This window comes from Protopterus annectens, chromosome 1.part2 (assembly GCF_019279795.1).
Source record: "Protopterus annectens isolate FY-2018-M chromosome 1.part2, PAN1.0, whole genome shotgun sequence".
NCBI lineage: Eukaryota > Metazoa > Chordata > Ceratodontiformes > Protopteridae > Protopterus > Protopterus annectens.
Genome location: NC_056727.1, coordinates 1052271719 through 1052296997, shown reverse-complemented (window position 1 = coordinate 1052296997; position 25279 = coordinate 1052271719).

Sequence of the window (25279 nt, the reverse complement as noted above, 5' to 3'; positions counted from 1 at the left end):
ATATATATATATATATATATATATATATATATATATATATATATATATATATATATATATATATATATATATATATACATACATAAATAAATATATATATAATTTTGATTACAAAAAAAAAATTAAAAAAAAAAAAAAAAAAAATTTAACACAAACAGTAAAATCACAAATCACAAAAAAAAAAGGAAAAAAAAGAGAAAAAAAACAGAAAACATTACATTTCCTGACAGACAGGAAATAGAAAACATATTATATAATAATATAATATAAATAATTGTGGTATTTTGTATTTGTAAAAAAAGGTAAAAGTAAGAGAAAAAGATATAGCAGAAAACAAAATGAGAAATTGACAACAAGTATTACAGTAGCCATACAAGAGCATAGCTGTTGTTGTGTGTGTGTTGTGTGTATGTATATATATATATATATATATATATATATATATATATATATATATATATATATATATATACATAGTTCCACTTTCAGTATCCCCAGACAATAAAGTCGAATGTTCCCAACAAACCATATAGGCAAGCCCCCTGCACCCCCCACCTATTTATATATACTAACTCTGAGAACTATATATATATATATATATATATATATATATATATATATATATATATATCCTTCAGTAGAGAGAAGAAAAAGTTTAGTCGAGTTACACCATGCATGGGACCATATGTTCGAACTTATAAAAGTCCAGTCTGACTGAATGGAGATCTTACAGAGCGAAAAGGGAAGACTTCCCATTTCTGCAATGTAGTGCGTTCTCGGAGTTGGCATATTTAAGTAAGGGGGGTGTGGGGGGCTATAGATGTTTAGTTTTGTGTTTTTTGGTTTTATGTGGTTTTACATCAGTGTTTGAACTTTTCCGAGTTCGAACATATGGTTTCGGCCATATGTGGTTCGAACTAGTAAAAGTTCGATCTACTGAAGTAGATCCGTGTGTGTGTGTGTGTGTGTGTGTGTGTGTGTGTGTGTGTGTGTGTGTATATATATATATATATATATATATATATATATATATATATATATATATATATATTTTTTTTTTTACATATGTATTTGTGTGTGTATATTCACACACTTTATTTATTTATTTATTTATTTATTTATCTATAATGAACTAGCCCCCCACCGAAACCCCATGTTCAATCACAGGCTATGTGCCCACAGAATGGCACACAGCAATGTTTATCCCACTCCACAAAGGAGGAACCACCACAGACCTCGGGAACTAATGATCTATTAGCCTGACAAGCCTGGTCTGCAAGGTCATGGAGCATATCATCATGGAACTCATAAACAAAGACATTGGCAACTTCCAAACTTTGGATCCTACCCAATTTCAATTTGTGAAAGGTAGATCATGTCTCCTAAACCTGGTAGACTTCTTTGACAACATTACCAAGGCCATAGACAAGGGCAAGGTGTTCTACACAGCCTACCTGGACCTTGCTAAAGCTTTTGACACTATCCCCCATTCAGGAATCATAGATAAACTCATCAACCTTAACATAAACCCTTACGTCACGAGATGGGTGGCCAAATGACTCATGGACAGAACTCACACAGTGAGAGTTGCAGACTCCAGATCCGACTCCAAACCAGTGACAAGTGGAGTGCCCCAGGGTTCAGTCTTGGGATCTCTCCTGTTTGGTATATACTTCTCTGAAGTGCAAGTGAACACCAAGGGTCTATGGTTAACTAGTTTGCAGATAACTGCAAACTAGGTGCCATTATCAATTCCCCTGCTGATGTTGACATCTTGCAAAAGGGCCTCACTGAGCAGACACCTGGTGTCAAAGTCCTGGCTTCAAGCTAAATGCCAAAAAGTGCATTCTTATCCCCTTTGGTAAAAACACGGTTCCCATGAATTACCAAATAGGGGAAAGTTCACTTAACACAGAAAGTGTGATAAGAGACCTTGGGACCCAAGTGGATAGTAACCTCTCCTTCAATAACAACATCGCCACAGTGGTCAGAAAATCCTCCTACATGGCCCACTTAATCAGAAAAGGGTTCGCATCTAGAAATAAGGAAGTCATAGTTCCCCTCTACTAATCCCTTATCAGACCCCTCATTGAATACAATGGCCCGTTTGGGATGTACCTCACAAGACACCTACAACAACTGGAGAGGCCCCAAAAGTACCTCACCAAGAGGATTGCTGGCCTCAAACAGTTGAATTATGCAGACCGAATCAAGAAACTCCAACTCTACTCGGTTGCATACCGCTTACTCTGAGGAAACCTCTGCATAACATACAAAGCCATGTCAAACCTGGAATTAATGGACATGCTCCACTTAAAGAAATCCCAATCTCCCCGAGTTACACAGTCTAGGGACCTAAACCTCACCACAAGAATAAATAGGACATGCTGGAGAGATAGATTCTTGTCCCAGAGACTTCCCTTGCTCAGGAACAAAATTCCCATCTACATCAAGCAGAGCTCATCATTAGCAATCTTCAAGAAAAACCTTGATACGTGTATAGGTGATAGGAAATTCATACCTGGGGTTATGTCTGGGACTCTGCTCAATAGGGGGCCAGGAATGTAACACTACATGGGTGGCGAAAGCTAGTACACTGTTGGCTAGGCTGGCTTTGGCCCTCGGGCCAATAGCCTAGCACCTACCTATGAACCTATAAACCTATGAGTGGGGTCAGAAAGGAAACATTGCTGCCCTTTATCAAACTTAGTTAAGCTACTGCCGATCTGTATACATCATGGATGTGAAGTCGTAATCAGTATAGCTAAATAACTTATTCAGATGAAACCTCAACTAGCCACCTATAATTCCAGCATCCCATTCTGGCTTATTGCATTTACACACTAACCTTGAATTTAATACTCACATATGACCTACTTTGCTATTTGATGGTGAAGGTACTACAGGCTTTAGCATGCGAAATGCAACATGTTCATATTACTGGGATTACAGCATTTGAAGTCCTATAATTCAATCTTGAATGACATTGTGTGATATGGTATCTTTAATTAAAATTTTAAGCACTTTTTTGTTCTTTACAGTTCATTCTACTTCACAATATGGACTCCATAACATGTGCTTGTGCATTTTGTTAAAATGACAAGGCAAATTTCACACTGTTTTCTGCAAAGAAAAGCCTATGGATTGCACAATCTGCTCATCAACTCCAGAAGTACAAAGGCAATCATAGCTTTAATTTAAAAAACCTTCAGCATAACTTGCCATAATGAAAAGTAAAGAAACAATGCAGGAGGGACAAGATGCAAATGACAAATATGCAGCAAAAAGGAGAGTGTAGAAATTGAATTGGAAAGGCATATTAGCAGCTGTTCTACAACTTCATTTGCTAATTAAAATGTTACATTGTTAATTATGAATTGCAATTATTTGCATATGGTCCTTCATCTTTAATAATGTTTTGCAAAAAAGGCAAAGTACAGAAGCTTATTTGAAATTAGCCTTCATGTTTATGTTAACAAGCTGTTTCTCGTGAAGCAGAAAAGCAAGAGCTTCTCTATTAAACATTCAGTATTCTAATATGCAGAAGTAGCTCAATCTTACACACGTGTGCACACACACAAACACACACACACACACACACACACACACACACACACACACACACACACACACACACACACGCACACAAACACACGCACACACACACACACGCACACACACACACACTCTTCATGCAGACACAGACACATGCATAAGAATAAGGCTGAAGCCAGAGTGCCACTTTCCATTAAAAAAATATTTTCTGTTTTGGCTGCAGCATTTTTTTCCTAATACAGAACAAGCACAACCACAGTAAAATTCAGTTCTTGCTGGAAATAGTAACAGCATCTTACTTATTTAAACTATCTTATTTCACACATCATATAATCAAAAAATGGTCACAAAAAGGTTTATTTAACTAAATCATCAAGTGACTGAATTTTAAATTTCAGTAACCAGAGAAAAGGATGGTGCACTTTTGCCCCTTCGTTGAGTGCATCACTTTAAGGATAAGCAACTGGCATATGATTAGTGTCTCTTAGCTACCTCCATGTTTTTTTCACCAGTATGAAAATAATTTCCCTGCTTAGTTTTACAGTCATACACTATTTTAATGTGCTCCTCTAGGGCAGTTGCGAACACAACATGACTATGTTACTAGACTAATCTGGACACTTCTTTATATGCAGACTTAGAATCTTGAACTTTGATTTATTTCAGGTGTTTAGATTTATGTTTGAATCCAGAGAACACAAATCTAGTTCTATTTTTTTTAATTTAAAAAAAACATATTGACTGTCTAGAAAACCAGATATGATTAATTCATCCAGTAAACCAATGTGACAGAGAAAAGCACAATTACGTTTTAGTGTAGCCTCTTAGATATAATTTCCTTCAACTTGCAAAAAAGACTGCAAGACAATTTGTCATTATGTCTCAGAAGGTACCAATGATTAAGAATTCCACTTCTACAGATACTAAAAAATATAGTAACATAATTGGAAGAAATCATGATGTTTATTTGAGTCATGTTGCTTGACTGTAAAATAAATCTTATATTATCTGTGTTTTTGGAGAATGGGTCATGACCATCTGTCTGTCCCCTCATATATTTCACTCACAGAAAACAGAGATAGACAAAAACAGCAAAACGTAGCACTGATTTATATTTCCTGCCTGTTATTATTAAACCATATAATTAAATCATATAACTTTTTCTCTAGCAAACTGTTCAGTATGCATCTCCATTTTTAGCTCTTCTACAGACAGGAGTGATCAGAGTTTGCTTTAGCTTACTTTGCATAAATATTATAAAAATGTAATGCCTCTTACATACCCACATGATTCCCTAGACAACTATATAGCAATAACCCATGCCTGGGTGTGGGTAATGCTAAATTTACCCACGGTTGGCGTGGTTTGGTCCCGAGGGCGAAGCCCGAGGGACCAAACAAAGCCAACCGTGGGTAAATTTAGCATTACCCACACCCAGAAGAGGATTATTGCTATTATACCATGACATTATTTAAGAAAAGAAACTATTACTTTTCTTAAATAATGGCATAGTATAATGCCTGTTTACTGCCCTTCTGCAGATGTCTGGCATCCGCGGCAGTTCTGATGTACTGCGCCTGCGCAGTACATCAGAGCTGAGCAAAAGCCACGGGGAAAGCGAGGTCTCCGTTGCTTTTTATAGCTATGTTAAATGAGTTTAACATAGCGAGACAGTTTTAAAATAAGCAACGGACATCTCTGTTGCTTATTTTAAAGCTGTCTCACTATGTTAAACCCATTTAACATAGCGAGACAGTGTTTTAAAAATCGAGTTATACTAATGGAAAAAAGTCCGGGCGACCGGACCTTTTTCCATTAGTATAACTCGATTTACAATGGGCACGCTGGCCAATCAGCGTGCACGTTTTGGGGGGATCATGGTATAATATGTATTATTTTCTTACATTCCCATAATCATTCCTTCTGGCGCTCAGTCTTCCTACTAAACTCTTTTTATTTCTTTTTTTTTCCCTTTTGTACTTTACCATCAGCAGACTGTATTACCTACCCTCTTGGGCTCCACTGGCCTTGCACTAATAAGGTTTGGGGCAACAAGGGGATCAAAACATCCCGGGTCTGCACCATACTGCTGTCATGACTGTTTTTCCAAATGTTGTCCCTGCTTACATGTGCCCTGGTTACACCCTGAGGGTGGGGCCATAAAGGAGCTGACATCAGTAAATCACCCAGTCCACCCTCAGGAAGCACAGCTCAGTTGCTTCCTTGTCCTTTGCCAGGTCTAACTGCACTGTTAACCCATGCCTATGCCTCTGCATCTTCTGCAGGACAGGCATGCCTGTCCTCTTTTGTCAGTAGCTCAGACATCAGAGCCACAAATAGAACCTTAGTCACCTGCATTGTAGTCAGGGCTCTATCCATTACTTCTATCCCTTCAAGCATGAGCAAGATCACAGTATAATTAGGATTCTCTACATCAGGTAGTTGTTGCTCTCCCATCTTCTGAGAACAATATCCATTTTTTTTTTCTGGAAGATAACCATGACCTCTCGTTTTGTACTTCCACTGGGGGACTTCAGTTTTCATGTTGGGAATGATGAAGACACCTTTGGGAGCATAACTGAAAGTAACAACTTGCCTTATCTGTACTCCAGTGGTGAGTATTAGCTGGCTTCTCTCTTTGTCATACTTTAAAAAAGCAACATTTTATACAAGAAGCTTATAAGTGTATCTGATACCCTCCCACGTTGTATCAAACATCAGTGGTCATCATTGTAGTTGTACCTATGTCATCCATCACTGTATCCATGTCATCCATCACTGTAGCCATGTCATCCATCACTGTAACCATGTCATCCAGCTTGAGACTGAATGTTCAAGACAGGGATGCCAATAGAAATGCTGAACTGTCATGTGATCATAATTTGGTGCTGAGTTAGTCAAACAGAAGGGGCTCCAAATGGACACACTCTGGAACCCTAAAAATGTACTGAGGGTGATCTGGTACTACCTGTCCAATGCTTATGTGTGAAATGAATTCAACTGCCACATTCACAAAATGATTGCCATGCACCTGTTGAAGTCAAAATGTGGACACCGAATGTACTCTTTTCAGGATGTCAACGACTTTAGTAACAGCAAGTCCCTGTGCTCAGAACATTATTGGCATAGAAGAAAAGCCTTTCTAGACTGCACTGGTTAACATCAGAGGAGAGTGAGACTAGCAAATTAAAGAACTGGGTCTTCCGTGTAATGCTAGTGGGAAGGGGATTTCCAAGCTCAACAGAAACAAAGTCCAAGATATGAAGGCAACAGTAGTAGTCATGGAACTGAAGGCTGGGAATGGACGAAGTTTGGTAAGGCCATGGAGAATGACCTTCTGATGGTTTTAAAGAGGTTCTAATAAACTGTACTGCAAATGAAGAAAGAGAGGCAGGGTATTGTTAAACTGTTTTCATAAAAAGTAGTAAAACTTTGGCATCCTCTGTGCACTCTGTCAAAACATATAAGGAATGCTTTCCGTCAGGAAGACACTAACATAATTTATCGATGTTCATAGGTTAGCATTAGGTTAACTGCCCTTGTGGGCCATTTCAAGCCTACCCAATTATCCCATATGAGAATCAAAACCTGCACCTTGTTTATGTAATGCAAGCACCTTAACAATTATTTCAACCTCCCACCCCATGACATTTCTGTAAATAAATTAACTGCAATAACTGAACAGTTGTGGCAAGGCTGTGGTAGTGGATTTGATCTGGCAGGAAATGCTGAAGGCACTTAACATTGTTGATATGTGTTGTTTGTCATGCTTTTTCAGTGGTACATATAAGGTAGTCGTAGTATTCGAATGACAAACCCGGGTGGTGGACATGATATTCTACAAGTGTGGTCTAGAATGTGAGTTTTATTTATGTGGGGATCATATTTTCCAGCCTCCCTGGGAAAGACAAGGCCAGGGTGCTGAAACAAAAGTTTCTATGGTATGTGAGCCTCTGTTTGAGATGGAGAAATATGAATTATATCCTGGCCCTGGAAATATGAATCAACTCTTTGTTTTTGTATGGATATTGGAGGGTTCCTGTATGTTTGTCAGTACTTTCTATTAGGAGAAGGAATATTACTGGATACACCAGTATAACCTGTGGAAAGTGTTCCTTTGTGAATTGCTTTGGGTGACACTTGATCCTTGTCACTTGGGGAGCAAGAGTTGTGTTTGCATTGCTTACATTATGACATGTACATTTAAGGTGGGGATACTAATCTGCCAAAGATGAGATAAGTGTCCTTTTCTGTTCAGGATTTACATTGGCAGGATATCAAGGCACAGCCAAGTCCAAGTCCAAGATTGTATCTAGTTTGGTATGAGAGGCTTGTATTTTGGTTGCCTGCAGATCTTGTTGTCTTCTTATCCCTAAGGAACTATGACGTATTGGAGCCATTTACTTCTTACTGTAAAGCAGGGAACAAAAATCAACAGCTCCAAATGAGAAGCCATGACATCCTGCTGAAAAAAATGGAACACTATCTGCAGGTATGGGGGATCAGTTAGCTGAACTGCAAGAGATCCATGCCTGCCATGATAAATTACAAGAGAAGAAATCACTGCTTGCCTGTTCACCTCACTACCATGTGTGTGTGTGTGTGTGTGTGTGTGTGTGTGTGTGTGTGTGTGTGTGTGTGTGTGTGTGTGTGTGTGTGTGTGTGTGTGTGTGTGTGTGTGTGTGTGTGTGTGTGTGTGCATGTGTGTGTGTGTGGGTGTGTGTGTGTGTTTGTATATGCATATAATTTCTTTTGTATTGCATTTTGTATTATTTTTATGCTAAGCATACCACTGGGTTAAGCCTTATTACATGGATATGCATATAATAAAGCAGACCAATGATTACATGAAATATCAACAGCCAGAGGTTCCAGCAGTAGATTACATATGTTTTTCATGACTTTTGCACAACACCGATGCTGATAACTTAAATAATGACAATGAATAGGAAGAACGGAAATTTTAAGGAGAATAGTGATGTTAGATATTTGTGCTTCTCTGGCATATTTGTGCTTTTTTCCATCATGTCAGGACTCAGCATTTTGAGTCCCAACATTTCAAAAGGGAGTAAATAAAAATGTTTTTTAGTAATTCCTTTCTGAATAAAAGAAATGAAAATCTTTGCTTAGACTCATCTCTAGCCTGAATATGCAACACCAGCCTAAATAACTGCATTCTAGCATCAAAAATAGATTGTTATATACTTTCTATACAAACTCACATTTGTTTGCACTGCAAACAGGAATATGAAGTGAACAAAGAAGCAAATACAACATGCAGTGATGTATGATACATGGAGTATTTGTAATAAATCATAGAACTGTATTATAGTGAGTTCTGTGATTATGAAAATGAAGTTGTACAGTTGCCATAAGGATCAGGAATCTATAAGCAAGGACTAACAATGGTAAGGAAAACCATAAGATTCTAGTAATTACTAGGAAGATAGCTTATTTATTCCTATTCACTATAAACAGCTATGAGAAAAAATATTTTTGTTAGAAAACTAGTCTGCTAATCAGTTAAGGCATCATTAAAAGTTGCATTGCTATAGTACGTGACTTTGTCGAGTTCTGAAATGCGACCCAGCCATAGACCTTCTCAATGAACACTGTTGTATTTTTCTGAATATTATTACCATGATCAATTAACTGCTTTATTATATGGATTTTATTCTGCATTTATTTTAGTGATATAGCTTTAATAACAGTGGCTTATGTTCAAAGGGGAATTTTGATTATAGGTTTCTATGTGTTTTGTTGTTTGTTTTTATTTGTGTTGTACTATTGTCTTGTAGTGTTGGCAGTAAAGCATTCTATGGTTTAAAATGATCAATCTGCTAAAAAATATATAAAACACTATCCAGATGTAGTACCAGATGTTTAAAGGTATGAACTGCTTCAGAATTTATATAATTTTGATAGCTTATTTCAGCTATCAGATCTCTATCAAAAGACAGAGATAAACACCTTTATTGGCATTTGCTCATACTTGACAATTTTATCTCTGTGTGTGCAAAATCACTTCCAAATGTGTAACTAACTTTAATGTGATCCAGAGGTTAAAAAAGCAGCATTATTAGCATTCCTTATAACACAAGATGAGGGCAAAACACTGAGTAGGCTAATCAATCACAAAGATTTAAGAATGATCCCTTTCCCATTCCAGAGATAAGAAAATAATTACAGGAATTATAACCATGCAAATCCATATATACCTCATGATTACCTAGATAAAAGTCAAGCCTAACTGGGCAAGTGATTTATAAATGTATCTCCTGCAAGACCAGCAGAACAGAGTAATGGTCAGCAGTGGTAAACGCTTTAGTAAGATCACACAATAGACCTGATTGTAAACCTCATCTTTCAATACCATAACAGCATTACCTTGCCACTGAAGCAATGCCAAGACACAATCTTCTTATTCCCTAGAACAGCAACACGTTGATTACTCACATTATCTCTCTTGCTCCATGGCTGGTGGAGTTAGCATGCTCTTGGGGCAAAATATACCAGCATTACTAATTGTTTAACTCTTTGCCATGACTTGAAATCAACCTTGTGGCCTTTGTGGCCTCCAAAAATGCTCTTGTCAGAGCAGAAGTATTAAAATGTTAAGCAAAAAGCATGCCATAAATGGGAATGTCAGCTTGACATACCTTAACATCTCTTCCCTCAGGGTTTCACATGTCCTAGGATAAGGCATTTTGCCTTCAACAGATTATAAGATCAATGATAATACACCACATACTTCATACCAGATATATTTAAATTGTGCTGGTGTTGATGTTGGTGTAAAAGCAGACAAAACCAGTTGTGATAGCTTATTCATGATTGCAGTATGTCATTTGATAGTAATAGCCCATTCCCATGCTTATTATTCACTTGATCCAAGATTTAGTTAGAATTGTTCCTCAAATCAATAATTTACTTACAAAGGTCATCCTCACACCTTTTATTTGTAATTTTACAGTTATTTCTTGGCTTCTTATAACCTACAGTAATTTTTTACCTTCCTATTTAATGTTTTGACAAACATTAATTCATGATTAACAACCTAATATTGTTGTTGATTCAGATAATGCGTTTAGGACAAGGTCTAAATTTATGAAATGCATTAAAATATTTGTGAAGCACCTTATGTTACCCAAAATTATATCAACTTTCTGATTCCCAGCAGGATCAATATATAATGTATTCTAGTAATATTCATTAAAGACTGCTCAGACTTTTTCAGAATTGTTTTATTCTTAAAGGTCATAAAGAGTGCAGTTTTTAATTAAAGATAAAGTTTACTTAACAAGTTCATTCTTACCCTAATCCTTAGTGGTTGTCATTAAATGCATGGTTTCGAACACTAAGTCAGTTACACACACAGTATTAACTAGTACATAAGCAATACGCGTATTAGTAGCTATTGCCATACTAAATCAGGTGTATATCATAACAGAGATGTGACAGAATGCCGAGTTGCCTATTTTTAAGACCATATGACCAATGTACCATAATGTCGAAAAACAAGAAACTATACCCCCTGCAAATTATATATGCTAGCTCTGAGCTTGCTCTACAATGGGGAAAAGGGTAAAATCCCTTAAATTTACTTAATATTAATGTGTATCTATTCTCAACCAACGTTTTCATATTTTGTCTAATTTAGTATAATTATTTAAACTGTAGATGTTTTTATATTATTTTGAAGACTGTAAAATTATTGTTCTTAAAATGCTTTGTAATACTTTGGAGCTTTTCTCCTCAGGCCTTCACTGAAAATGGGCTTCTTTCGGACTATACCAATAATCAATATAACTAAGTAAAATAAATAAATTCCTCTATCCCCACTGTACCACTATTTCAACAGAAATACTTTGATTTTTCAGAAAGTTGATCATATGTTTCGGACCGTATGAAGTTCAACATTTCAAAAAGTAGTCCTTCTGAAAGGAAACCTCTAAATCTTTTGCTTTTGGTGATTATTTGCTACAGAATATACTCCACTGGTAAAGTAATCATTTCAAGTAAGAAATGTTTCCAATTCATATTAAAATCTCCTGTAACCAAACACTTATTCTGACAAGCTGTACCTTTCAAGATGTTATGCAGCAACCCATGAAGACAAAAGACAGAGTCTGACAGCAGATAATTTACAATCCCTGCCAAAACATTTACAGATACCATTATTTGTAATTTTACAGAGACAATAGGTCACAATTCTATATACAACAAATGATGTTTCTCTTAGATGATGTAGATGCATACTTACACATCTCAAGTACACAGGTGAAAGGTATTATTGACAGGGTGTATGTGTATATTTTTGATTTATTTGTGTCACAACAAATCAGTGAAGAACTATTTAATTACTTCCAAGTACAGCATCCGATTATACCCATGATTTATGGGTTATCCAAGGTACACAAAAACATGACTGAGCAACCTATGAGACCCATTGTCTCCAGTAGAGGATGGGCCACAGAAGCAATATCCATCTATGTAGAGAAGCACTTGCTCCCTGTGTTAGAAACTTGTAATACTGTTTTAAGAGACACCAAGATGTTTCTAACTTCTCTCCATAAGAAGATGGCAGAGATAAATGGTGAATATATATTTGTTACCATGGATATTACATCCCTTTTTACAGTAATACCTAATGCCTGGGGCATTGAAAGGGTACGTGACTTATTAAATACTAAAAAAAATCTATACATATACCAAAGTGAACTTGATATGTAGCTTACTGGAGATAATTCTTGAAAACAAAGTTTTTGTGTTTAATGATTGCTTTTACCTGCAAAAGATTGGTGTAGCAATGGGCACAGCATGTGCCAACAGCTACGCCAACCTAGCTCTAGTCTCATGGGGGATGAATTATCTGTTGCATGGGAATGATTTCATAGAGAGTATCATCTGGTACGTACGATTTGTGGATGATGTCTTCCTTCTGTGGGGAGATACTAGTAGTACACTGGAACTTTTTATTGAATATTTACACAGCACTACTGATTTTTTAAGATTTACATATAAATTTCATCTGATACCATTAACTTTCTTGATGTGACTATAAATAAAAAATCATCTACACAATTAGTTATCAGCCTATATAGAAAACCTAGTAGAAAAAAATAGCATTCTACATAAAACTAGTATGCATCCCAAACATGTTAACAAGAATGTAGTCAAAGGACAATTTATGAGAATGAGTAGACTGCATAATACAGAAGATGGTTTGAATCAAGCAGTTTCCACCTTAAAGGATGAATTTATAGATAGAGGCTACAATGCAGCAGATATAGAAACAAGTATTATTGACATGTATGAAGGACGTAGTCACAGAGGCAGACCGTTTTTCCCAGAGAGTATGAATGATATACACAATACACAAAATGAAACCAGACACAAAGTTAGGTTTCCTATTTCCTATTCTAGTGATATCAAGATGTTTTGTCAAATATTTGAGAGGAACTGGAACATTTTAAATTCTATTGAAGAACTGGATGATGTTATAGACAAGAGACCATGTTTTTCTTTTAAAAATAAAAAATCCTTAAAAAAACAATTATGTTATAAACCATTGGTTAGCAGAAATAATAATATGCTGTCTCAGAGAACAGGAACATTTCCCTGCAGGAAATGCATGGTATGTAAGTTTATTTACTCTAACACTACATTCACACATCCAAGTCAGAAGTCTATTATAGACATTCACTTCTATGCTGACTGCAAAACACAACCTTAGCTTTTGCAAATTATGCTATGTATTTTATGTTGGTAAAATCAGCAGAAGTTTCACAGCACTCTCCAAAGCTAAGAATACAGCATCCATGGGACCACATGACATCCCAGGCTGTGTACTACATGAACTACAAAATGAACTGGCACCCCACCTAAGTGTCATGTTTAATCATAGCCTCACCTCAGGCTTCGTGCCCACTGAGTGGCGCACAGCTACAGTTATCCCGCTCCACAAGGGAGGATCCACCTTGGATCCCAGGAACTACCGTCCCATCAGTCTGACAAGCCTGATCTGCAAGTGCATGGAACGCATTATTATGGAACTTATAAACAAAGACATTGGCAACCTCCAGACACTGGACCCCACCCAGTTTGGGTTTGTGAACGGCCGATCTTGTCTCCTGAATCTGATTGACTTCTTCGAATCGGTCTCCAAAGCTGTGGATGAGGGTAAGGAAGTCCACACAGCCTATCTGGACCTCGCCAAGGCCTTTGACACCATCCCCTACTCTGGAATCATAGATAAACTTACTAAGCTGGGCATAAATCCCTACGCCACTTGATGGGTTGCCAATGGGCTTACTGACAGAACCCAGACTGTAAAAGTAGCCGACTCCAAATCCAGCTCCAGACAAGTGACAAGTGTAGTACCTCAGGGTTCAGTCCTGGGACCACTCTTGTTTGGCATCTTCTTCTCTGAAGTACAGGCCAACACTAAGGGACTCTGGCTAACAAAGTTTGCAGATGACTGCAAACTGGGAGCCATTATTGAATCCCCAAATGATGTGGATATTCTACAAAAGGGCCTTACAGAAACAAATGCCTGGTGCCAGAGCCATGGGCTCAAGCTTAATGCCAAGAAATGTATAGTCATCCCCTTTGGAAAAAACATGTACCCATGAGCTACCACATAGGTGGCAGGACACTAAACATCGAAAGTATGATGAGAGACTTAGGGACACAAGTGGACAGTGGTCTCACTTTCGATAACCACATCGCCACAACAGTCAGGAAATCCTTCTATGTGGCACACCTCATAATTAAGGGCTTTTCATCCAGAAAAAAGGAGGTCATTGTCCCACTGTACTCATCCTTCATTAGACCCATTATAGAGTATAATGCTCCATTTGGTATGTACCTCACAAGACATCTGCAACAGCTGGAAAGGCCACAGAAATACCTCACTAAAAGAATCACAGGCCTATAGCAGATGCCATATGCTGACCGTCTAAAAAAACGCCAGCTATACTCTGTGGCATATCGTCTACTCAGAGGCGATCTCTGCTTAACTTACAAGGTCATGTCAAACCCTGAGCTGTTGGACATGCTCCACTTAAAGAAATCCCAATCCCTCAGAGCCACACGCTCCAGGGATCTAAACCTTATCATCACAATGAACAAAACATGCTGGAGGGATAGGCTCCTGACCTAGAGACTCCCCATACTCTGGAATAGACTATGCATACATGTCAAGCAGAGCACCTCATTGGCCCTCTTCAAAAGGAACCTTGATGATTGGATGGGAGATAGGAAATTCATCCCGTGGATCATGTCAGTCGCCCTGCTAGACAGGGGCCCAGAGAAGTAAATATTGTGGGAAAAAATTTCCAGGGAATTGTTATGGCTAGGCTTGCATAGGCCTTAGAGCCGATAGCCTAGTGCCAGCCTATGAACCTATGAACCTGTAAGAGTGCATTCTAGAGCATTCAAGAGATATAAATAATGTTAAAGAAACTAGTGCCTTAGCAAGACATGTTCAAGCAGAAGGCTCTCAACATGTTTATGACTTTTTAGTGCTAGAAATTATAGAACAAAGCATGAGGGGCGGTGACACTAAGAACAAGGCGGAAGCAGCAGAACAAAAATGGATTTTGCTGCTGCAGGCAGATAAATTACCACGGATTAATGGTGCAGTGTCACATAAGCCCTTTCTTAAAGCTAAACCACTTAAACACTAAGCTTTTTGAAAGATATTTATTGCTATTAGCTTAGTTGTTTTTTATAACTTTGCTGTTTTATTAATTTTTAGGGTTTCAAATCTTTTGACAGAATCTATTTACTGTGTTTTTAAGTGATTAATTAATTTGATTAATAGACTTGACTGATTTACTTTAATTATTGATTTGATGAGATACTATTTAAATGCTTTGATCATTTCATTTGAATGTATAAGTTGGAAGAAGCGGTCAGTTACAGATCGTGAAAGTGCTTACTTTGTGTATTAAACGACATTGCTTTCAATTATATACTCTTCAGCTGTGGTCTGTTCGTTTTTATTATATTTGTGAGGCTCTGATGTGAAGATTGAGCGTTCACCCAGTTACAGAACAGTTTATTCTCAAGTACCCGGTTGAACCTGCCAGGAAAAAATGCAGAAATTATCTGGTTGACCGTGCCAGGAAAAAAAAAAGAACTTACCTCAAGGTTGAAACACAAATTAATTCGGCTCACTGATTTTGTCTTGTCTGGTTGCTCATCGCTCATCTTGCCCCTCTCTCTCACTTTCTCCTTTGCAACTAAAGCACAGGAAGAGAATGCAAGAATAACAGGATTAATCAGCAGCCACATCAAGTACTTACTCAGATTACGTGACAGGCTGCTGACTTCACAGCCCAGTCAGAATCCTATTTCTTGGGGTGAAAAACCACAATGACTTCTGGGCATCTTCACTGATGCCTGCAGTCTTCCCAATCGGGACTGTTTTAAAACAGTCTGGAGACAAAACATTTTTTTACACATACATCTCCCCATTTTGTCACCAGCCCTTCTGGTATTCGCCAGAACTGCCAAATGCCTAATCCACCCCCGGTTTAATAAAATTATAATAATTTCAGGTGAATTAACCTCATATAAGTCTCACTTGCAAATCCATAGAATGTATTATAAATGACCTATAAACTGTATTATCAATAATCTTGAGAGACTTGATCCCTAAATGTTTGGTTTGTGAAGAATAGATTCAGTCTAAATATTCTCATCAATTTCATTGAAAGGGTTACAGAGGTTGTACATGACTGCCAAATAGCTTGTGGTGTATCTTGTCCTGGTTAAGGCTTTTGATGCTATTTCTCTTCCTGGCATTATACAAAAACTAAATGCTTTGAAAATTGATCCAAATGTGGTAAGATAGACAGGAACTGGCTGAAAGACAGAATCCACATAGTGCAAGTTGTAGGAACCTCATCAGAAAGTATGAAACTGGCCAGCATTGTCCACTGGAACTCAGTGCTGAGACCACTCCTTTTGATACTTACTTCTCATATCTCCAGACAGAGAGCCAATATTGCTGGCTAGCAAAGTTTGTAGAGTATTATACCATGACCCCCCCAAAACGTGCACGCTGATTGGCCAGCATGCCCATTGTAAATCGAGTTATACTAATGGAAAAAGGTCCAGTCGCCCGGACTTTTTTCCATTAGTATAACTCGATTTCTGCTATGTTAAATAGGTTTAACATAGCGAGACAGCTTTAAAATAAACGGAGATCTCCGTTTATTTTTAGTTGTCTCGCCATGTTAAACCCATTTAACATAGCGAGACAGTGTTTAAAAAGCAATGGAGAAAGCAAGATCTCCATTGCTTTTAGTGTTTCACTATGAGTTTAACATAGCGAGACAGTTTAAAATAAGCGGACATCTCCGTTGCTTATTTTAAACTGTCTCGCCATGTTTAAACTCAGCAACGGAGATCTTGCTTTCTCACTTACAGCTCTGATGTACTGGCGAGGCGCAGTACATCAGAACTGCCACGGATGCCAGACATCTGCGGAAGGGCAGCAAACAGGCATTATACTATGCCATTATTTAAGAAAAGTAATAGTTTCTTTCTTAAATAATGTCATGATAATAGCAATCACTTCTGGTGTGGGTAATGCTAAATTTACCCATGGTTGGCTTTGTTTGGTCCCTCGGGCTTCGCCCTCGGGACCAAACCACGCCAACCGTGGGTAAATTTAGCATTACCCACACCCAGGCATGGGTTATTGCTATATTATACACTGGGATGATACCCAAACCATCCAGAATAAACATCTCTTAGTACATTATTGCTGTACTAAAAATGGGCCCAAACTAAATGCTAAAAAGTGAATACCATCTCTTTAGGTAGACAATCCCCTCCTCTCATCATACTGTCTAAAGAACACACCTCTATAAAATGAAACTGTAGCGAGGAGCTCAGAAACTGGGGTTAAAGGGTCCCTCTCTTTTGACCACCACATATCAACAGTTGTCAGGAAATTGTTTTATTTATTCTAACTAACTGGCAAAAGAATATTATCAAGATCCAATGAGGTAATCTCTACTTTATAATCAGCACTGTTCAGAACTGCTGAGAGCATCACCCCTTCTGTGATGTATCCCACTAAACATTCAAACAGTTAGAAAGATCCCAAAGGTTCCTAAGCAAAAGGATCACAGGGCTAAAGTCCCTCACCTACCAAAAGGTCGGTGCAATGGTGCAACAGTTTGCATTGTCACCTCACAGCAAGAGGCTCTCCGGTTTGATTTTCAGCTGGGTGCCTTCAGTGCGGAGTCTGCATGTCTTCCATGCATTCGTATGGGTTTCCTCCAGGTGCTCTGGATTCCTCCCACATGACAAAGACATGCGTCTTGAGCATTTCTCCCTGGGCCTCCACTGAAAATTGGCTTGTTCCAAGTCAGACTTTCTGGTAAACAAATGCTAAATAAACAAAATAAATAAAAGAGGATGAGAACTCTATCGATTTACTCAGGGTCTTATAGACTTATGATGGGAGATCTTTCTCCTGCGTACTGTGACATTAGAGACCAACTTGTCCTAGATATCCTGTTTCTTTATATGTCTAATATTTCTACCAGTACTAGATCCAGGGACCTAAATCTTCACCAGCAGATAAATGAAACACGATGGAGACACGGGTTTATCACCCAGCAAATCCCAAACCTCTTGAATAAACTTTTTCAGGTTAAGCACTGTGAGTGATTATCTTCCTTTAAATATTAACTAAAGGACTGGATAGGTATTCACAATTTCACTCAAAAATTGATCGGTATGGTCCTCCTAGAGAATGGAGTTGCTGCCTGATGGAGGGCACTGACAAAGTGAGAATGGTCATGAGACTCAGTGACCTTTGAATGGCTATTAATCTATGAATATTTTTACTTTTTTAACATTTATGATTAGTAACCCTTCTGATAGACAATCCGGTGGACTAGAATAAGTCATATGTAATACACACACACACACACAGACACACACACACAAATATGTATATATATATATATATATATATATATATATATATATATATATATATATATATATATATATATATATATATATATATATATATATATATATATATATATATATATATATATATATATATATATATATATATATATATATATATATATATATATATATGTATATATATTGATATATATATATATATGTATGTATATATATATATATATATATATATATATATATATATATATATATATATATATATATATATATATATATATATATATAGCCCCATTGTGCCATGGACAGGGTTATATAACAAAACTTCACGGCCACAAAAATCTTAGTAACCTAGAAGATGGAATAACTATGGTATGAGTGATCACATAATGTAAGATAAAAGGTTACAAGATGGCACTCTGGAGACTATGCATGTTCAAATGTGCAACAAAATATTCTATAACTGCAACATAGACATTTATGGCAGTTCACACAAGGAAACAGGGAAGATAACAGTAGATGTTCTAGTCCTGTAGATAGGGGGGGTGCAACATGTCAAGAAGGGGGAACAACAGGTTGCAGTCCTGCTGGGGAGGCACAAACTGACAGAGAACTGGGGTTGGGAGGGTTGCCTAATGGTTAAGGTGTTGAACACAGCAGGGCAAGTTGCTGCCCTGCTGGAGGGGGCTCTTTCTGGTAGGGAACAGGCTCTCTGTACACACAGCATGTGAATCTTTGAGAAAGGTAAATCAGACAAGGCCTTCCATTACAAGTGTGGCAAGGACTTGTGCAAGACATCGATGTAGTGAATGGCCATAGTAATGAAGTAGTATTATTGCATTACAGGGTCACTAATATGTTACTGCCTGCTAACACCAAGGCATAGGCAGTTGCCAAAGATGGGTTGGCAAATGGGTGTGGATCAGCAATGCAGAGACACCTCATGGAGGTGGATAAATTCCTGCTAGCCTTTTCCATGGAATGTGAGATAACTGTCATACCTGTTCATTGCTTGGTGGTGGGAGCTGGGCTTATGATGACTGTACAAGTGTTTGTAGGGTGTGCAATAGATTGCTAGTAGCATGTGCATTTACTATAGGACATTGATTTGATGATGTGAAGGGTTTACTCAGACAAGCATATATCTACAGTGGTGGATTATAATATGAGAAAAATGGGCAGTCGCTTGCGGTCAACAGCTTTAAGAGGACCCATGGGCAGCCAACAAAACTATTTACCTTATTTATGAATATAGCAAGAAATGAAAAATAAAAAATAATCATGTTACAATGTCTCTTTGTACCAATGTTGACCACAGTACAGGAACTAGCAGCAGTTTCCATCCATCAGCAGCAGGTTCCATCCAGCCCCCCCTGCTAATAACAGCAGCAACCAAAAAAGCCCAGGTTAAGAGCACAAGAAAATGACTGTGCTAATTCAAGGAGGACTGGTGGAGCTTCTGCTTTTGAATGCTTTTTGGAAAAAATGCATGGGAGAATAGGAGGGCATTGGATTTAAGTGAAGTGATTGGCTGCTTTGTATGAGTTTCTGAAATTAATGCAATGTGTGTGTGTGTGTGTGTGTGTGTGTGTGTGTGTGTGTGTGTGTGTGTGTGTGTGTGTGTGTGTGTGTGTGTGTGTGTGTGTGTGTCTGTGTGCTTACACGTGCATGCATGCCTCTTTGCATATGAGCATATACATATGTGTAGGACACTGCCTGAATGAGTCACTCTGGTTGGCAGTCCATTTTATTAAAGTTTCATTGTATTGCATAATTGCCACTTGGGCATACAATGTTAGTAAAAAAAGATTGTTTCTGTATGTGATAGAAAGTTAAGCTTAGTGCTCATACACTTTTGTTCTGATAGCATTAAACTGAAAGAAGAAACTTTTATTTGAAATACATCAAAGAATTCGGACAGGGTTTTATGACAAAATGACATGGGGCAGTTTGTGAGAAACTATAGATTTCCTTGAGGGCTCATGCTGTTGAAAGTAAGGAAAAATAAACACTTGTTTAAATATGTCCAAACTTGAAGCTTTTGGAAGACTTTTATAATACAATGACCTTTGGTTATGGTTTGCAAAGAGTCAGATTTTCCTTAGGGCTTGTATTTTTGAAATTAAATGGTAAGTTACTGCATATTTTATACCACTGCTGTGATTGTTTTACCAGTCAAACATTCCCCAGGATTTAATAAATTCTATGTAGTCTCCATGTAGCGCCTACATGGAATGTATCCATGTACATTGCCATGGTTTCCTCTCGGCAGCACACCATGCATACTAATGATGGCATGCTGCTGAGGGAGAGCATATGAACAGGGTTATTGAATCGGTGTAGGGTGAAGTGTAGAGGCTACCGTGGTTGTGGATGGCCTGTACTGCTACTCGCTACTGTTGAAACACTGTGAATTGGGTCAAATGAGTAATATTTTATTTTAATTCTGTTTTATTTTTTTTCTATTTTTTGCATGTTTGTGCAGTGTGGTGCAGAGCACAGCAATGCCAAATTGTGCTTAAATATAGACAGCTGATACCTGCCAGGCATCCAAAAATAGAAACCGGATGTCATTAATTATCATTATTACATATTTTTATTTGAAATCATTTTGCATGTTTTCTGTTTTATTTTTTTAATTGTTGTTTGCACGGTGCAGAGCACCATAGAGCCAAGCAGTGCTCATACATACCTAACCAACAGTTGCTAGACATCTAGAAATAGAAACCGGACGTAATTAATTATTTTTGTCTGGGTCAATTTCTGAATGACACGTCACAGTGCTTAGCAACTCTAACAGGTAACCCAGTAGTATATGTGAAGGTATATTAGTTTTTGTAATATCCAAGTAGTTAAATGGTAGAGATATAGCTCAATGTTTAGTAGGTCCTGGGTTCAAGTCCATAGGAGTAATAAGATGTCTATAACCTAATTTATTATATATGCTTAATTTTGCCTGAATGAGTCACTCTGGTTGGCAGCCCATTTTATTAAAGTTTCATTGTATTACATAATTGCCACTTGGGCATACAATGTTAGTAAAAAAGATTGTTTCTGTATGTGATAAAAAGTTAAGTTTAGTGTGCATACACTTTTTTTCTGATAGCATTCAACTGAAAGAAGAAACTTTTATTTGAAATAATACATCAAAGAATTCAGACAGGGTTTTATGATAGAATGACATGGGGCAGTTTGTGAGAAACTACAGATTTCCTTGAGGGCTCATGCTGCTGAAAGTAAGGAAAAAATAAACACTTTTGTTTAAATATGTCCAAACCTGAAGCTCTTGGGAGACCTTTATAACACAACGACCTTTGGTTATGGTTTGCGAAGAGTCAGATTTTCCTTAGGCCTTGTATTTTTGAAATAAAATTGTAAGTTACTGCATATTTTATACCACTGCTATGATAGTTTCACCAGTCAAACATTCCCCAGGATTTAATAAATTCCATGTAGGCTCCATGTAGCGCCTACATGGAATGTATCCATGTACACTGCTATGGTTCCCCCTCTGCAGCACACCATGCATATTAATGATGGCATGCTGCTAAGGGAGAGCATATGAACAGGGTTTTTAAATCAGTGTAGGGTTAAGTGTAGAGGCTACCCTTGGTTGAGGATGGCCTGTACTGCTACTCGCTACTGTTGAAACACTGTAAATTGGGTCAAATGTGTAATATTTTATTTTAATTTGTTTATTTTTTTTTGTTTTTTGCATGTTTGCGCAGTGTGGTGCAGAGCACAGCAATGCCAAGTTGTGCTTACATATAGACAGCTGATACCTGCCAGGCATCCAAAAATAGAAACCGGATGTCATTAATTATCATAATTACATTATTTTATTTTAAATAATTTTGTATGCTTTCTGTTTTATTTTTTTAATTGCTGTTTGCATGGTGCAGAGTGCCACAGAGCCAAGCAGCACTCATACATACCTAACCAACAGTTGCTAGACATCTAGACATAGAAACCGGATGTAATTAATTATTTTTGTCTGGGTCTATTTCTGCGTGGCATGTCATGGTGCTTAGCAACTGTAAGGTAGCCCAGTAGTATATGTGAAGGTATACTAGCTTTTGTAATATCCAGGTAGCTAAATGGTAGAGCTACAGCCCAGTGTTTAGTAGATCCTGGGTTCGAGTCCATAGCAATAATAAGATATATATAACCTAATTTATTATATATGTCTAATTTTAAAAACAAAATTGTGAAATATGGCACTGCTGTGCTGGAATGAACACTGCTTAAACATAATGGCAACTTTTGTTTGCATGGTGCTAAGCTGAGCTAAAATCTTGGTTGTGCAAGTTTTTGCACTGCTTACGTGCACTTAGCTGATTTGTGTGCTGCTAAGCAACACAGTCTTCTTTGAATGTTGTTCAGTGATGTATAAGGGCAGGAAAACAGCCTATATTAGACACGATAGGCAGGAATTCTGCAACATTCTTTGGAGTCTGATCACCTGGTGAAATGGCAGGTGATGCTGGAGAATATGCAAGCTTTTGGGTGCAGAGATGTGGTGTTCAGGAGTCTAGGGTCTTTCTTGGGCTTCTGGTAAAAAATCATGAACCAGGCTGTTGCAGGGTGATTTCTCTGGCTCAGAGTGTAAGGCAGAGGCCTGGGACCATTGTCCAGGAAACTCACCAGGGTTACTGGCATCCCCTGCATAGGTGAGCAGTGTCATCACCATTATGATGACCTGAAGAGGAGAAAGAGGGGAACCTTGGACACCTGGGTCCAAGAAACCAGAGCTGGGAATGCTCCACAAATATGTAAGTAAGTTTCCCTCTGTTTTACCAATATGCAAGCTGAATGTCTGCAAAACTGGTATGTATAATGGTGTGCTTCTCTGCCAACAGCTGCAGCTGAGAGGGCTCACAATGTTGAGTCCTATGCCAGGAACCTGGCCAGGTTGCACCGTAGGTGTGGTATGTATGGATTTATTATGCTAACTGTAGTGCAATAAGCAAGAAACAGTAAAGCAGTTACTGCAATAAAGTATGCACCATAAAAACTGTAATGCAATAAATGGGCAAATAGAACTGTAGTGCAATAAATGGGCAAGTAGTGCTGTAGTGCAATAAATAAACAATAACAACTGTATTGTAGTAAACAATAAACAATACCAATAACAATAAGCAAAATGTTGAACAGCAGGATTGTGTTGTCACAATCATTGCAGTAGATCTGTATGTATTGCTTGTCTATAGTAAGGCTGCTGCAGTCAAGGGCAATGCTGTAATAGCTATAAAATGGCCTGCAAACTGTATTGTTTGACTCATAGTACAGTCTAAGGCTATTTCCAGGCCAATGTCAGGCACATAATGCTCTCTGTTGATCCTACTTCAGGTAATAAAGGTATATGTGTGAAGAAGCCCACTCTATTGGCAGATATTATGTGGACTTCTCAGACATTTATCAGCAATACTAATAAAGTGTTAAGTAACATTGTTAATTCCTACAAAAATCTGTTTTAATAAAGGCCTTATGGCCATATTCTGTGCTTGTGTGTTCTACTGTCACTGCAGTCAAGTATAGCGCTGTAATCATTCTGGAATGCAAAATGAATTTCAGTCACATAATGCTGTCTTTTTCTTCCACTCCAGGAACAAAAGGTACATGGGTGAGGTAGCCCATGTTATGAACAGATATGATTGTGGTTACATTTCAAAAACACTTACCAGCAATACCAATAAAGTGTTAAGCAGAATAGTTGATTTCTAAATAGATTGTATTTATTTATTTTTTATTTTATTTGCAGTTTGTTAACCGGGAAAGTTCATTGGGCCGAGATGAGCCCTTTTTCAATGGAGGCCCGGGGAGAAAAGCTCCATCTATAGACATACAAGTCAAAAATCACTGAAATCAACAGAAGTTAATGCAATATTAAAAATACCAAATTGAAGTACAAAATCAACAGAGATAATACAACAAACAATGCAAAATCGAAAGGAGTTGATACAAGGTATTATAAAGTAAAAATAAAAACAGTAGAGAAGCATTTGTGTAAATAGTGATTTTAGTAGCTTCTGCACCACTTTGGGATGATAATCATTCTGATTGTATATGTGGAGACAAATAGCTACAATAGCTAGTAAAGAAAGAGGCTAAGTGTATGTAATAGGTAGAGGAGGTGGTGAAATAGGAAGGCTGATGTTAAGGGGAAATTATGGAAGAAGGATGAAGGGAGTAGGGGGGGGAGGGAGTAGTAGAGAGGGAGGGAGGGAGGAAGTAGTAGACGTTAAGAGGGGCGAAAGCAGGAACACTCCCAGGTAGAACAGAGATAGAAATGGAGCAGGGTCTTGAATGTGGAGAGGTCCTCAGTAGTTCGAATATGGGGGAGAGTGAGTTCCATTTTTATGCTAGGAAAAATGACAATAGAAGCTGTCCAAGGGTACATTGGGGTCTGTACACTTCTAGGACATTTTGATTGTTGGATCTGAGAAAGAGAGTGGTCAGTATGATGCATTGTTATAATTGAGGAGAGGGAGGGACAGTGAGATGGCTTGAAAAGGAGTTTTTGAGCAGTGGAGAGCTGAATGTAAGTGAGATAGTTGGGGAAATATAGCCAGCTTAAGGTGTGCAAGACATTGCAGTGGTGAGATGAGGATTTGGAGCTGGTGGTAAATTTAGCTGTTTTATTATAGCAAGATGCCAGTTTGGTCTTAAGGGTTGCATGTAGGTTGATAAGGAGGGGGGCTCCATACATGAGAGAAGGAAGGAGGTAGGTGGTAGACAGAGTGAGCTTTGTAGAAGGGATAAG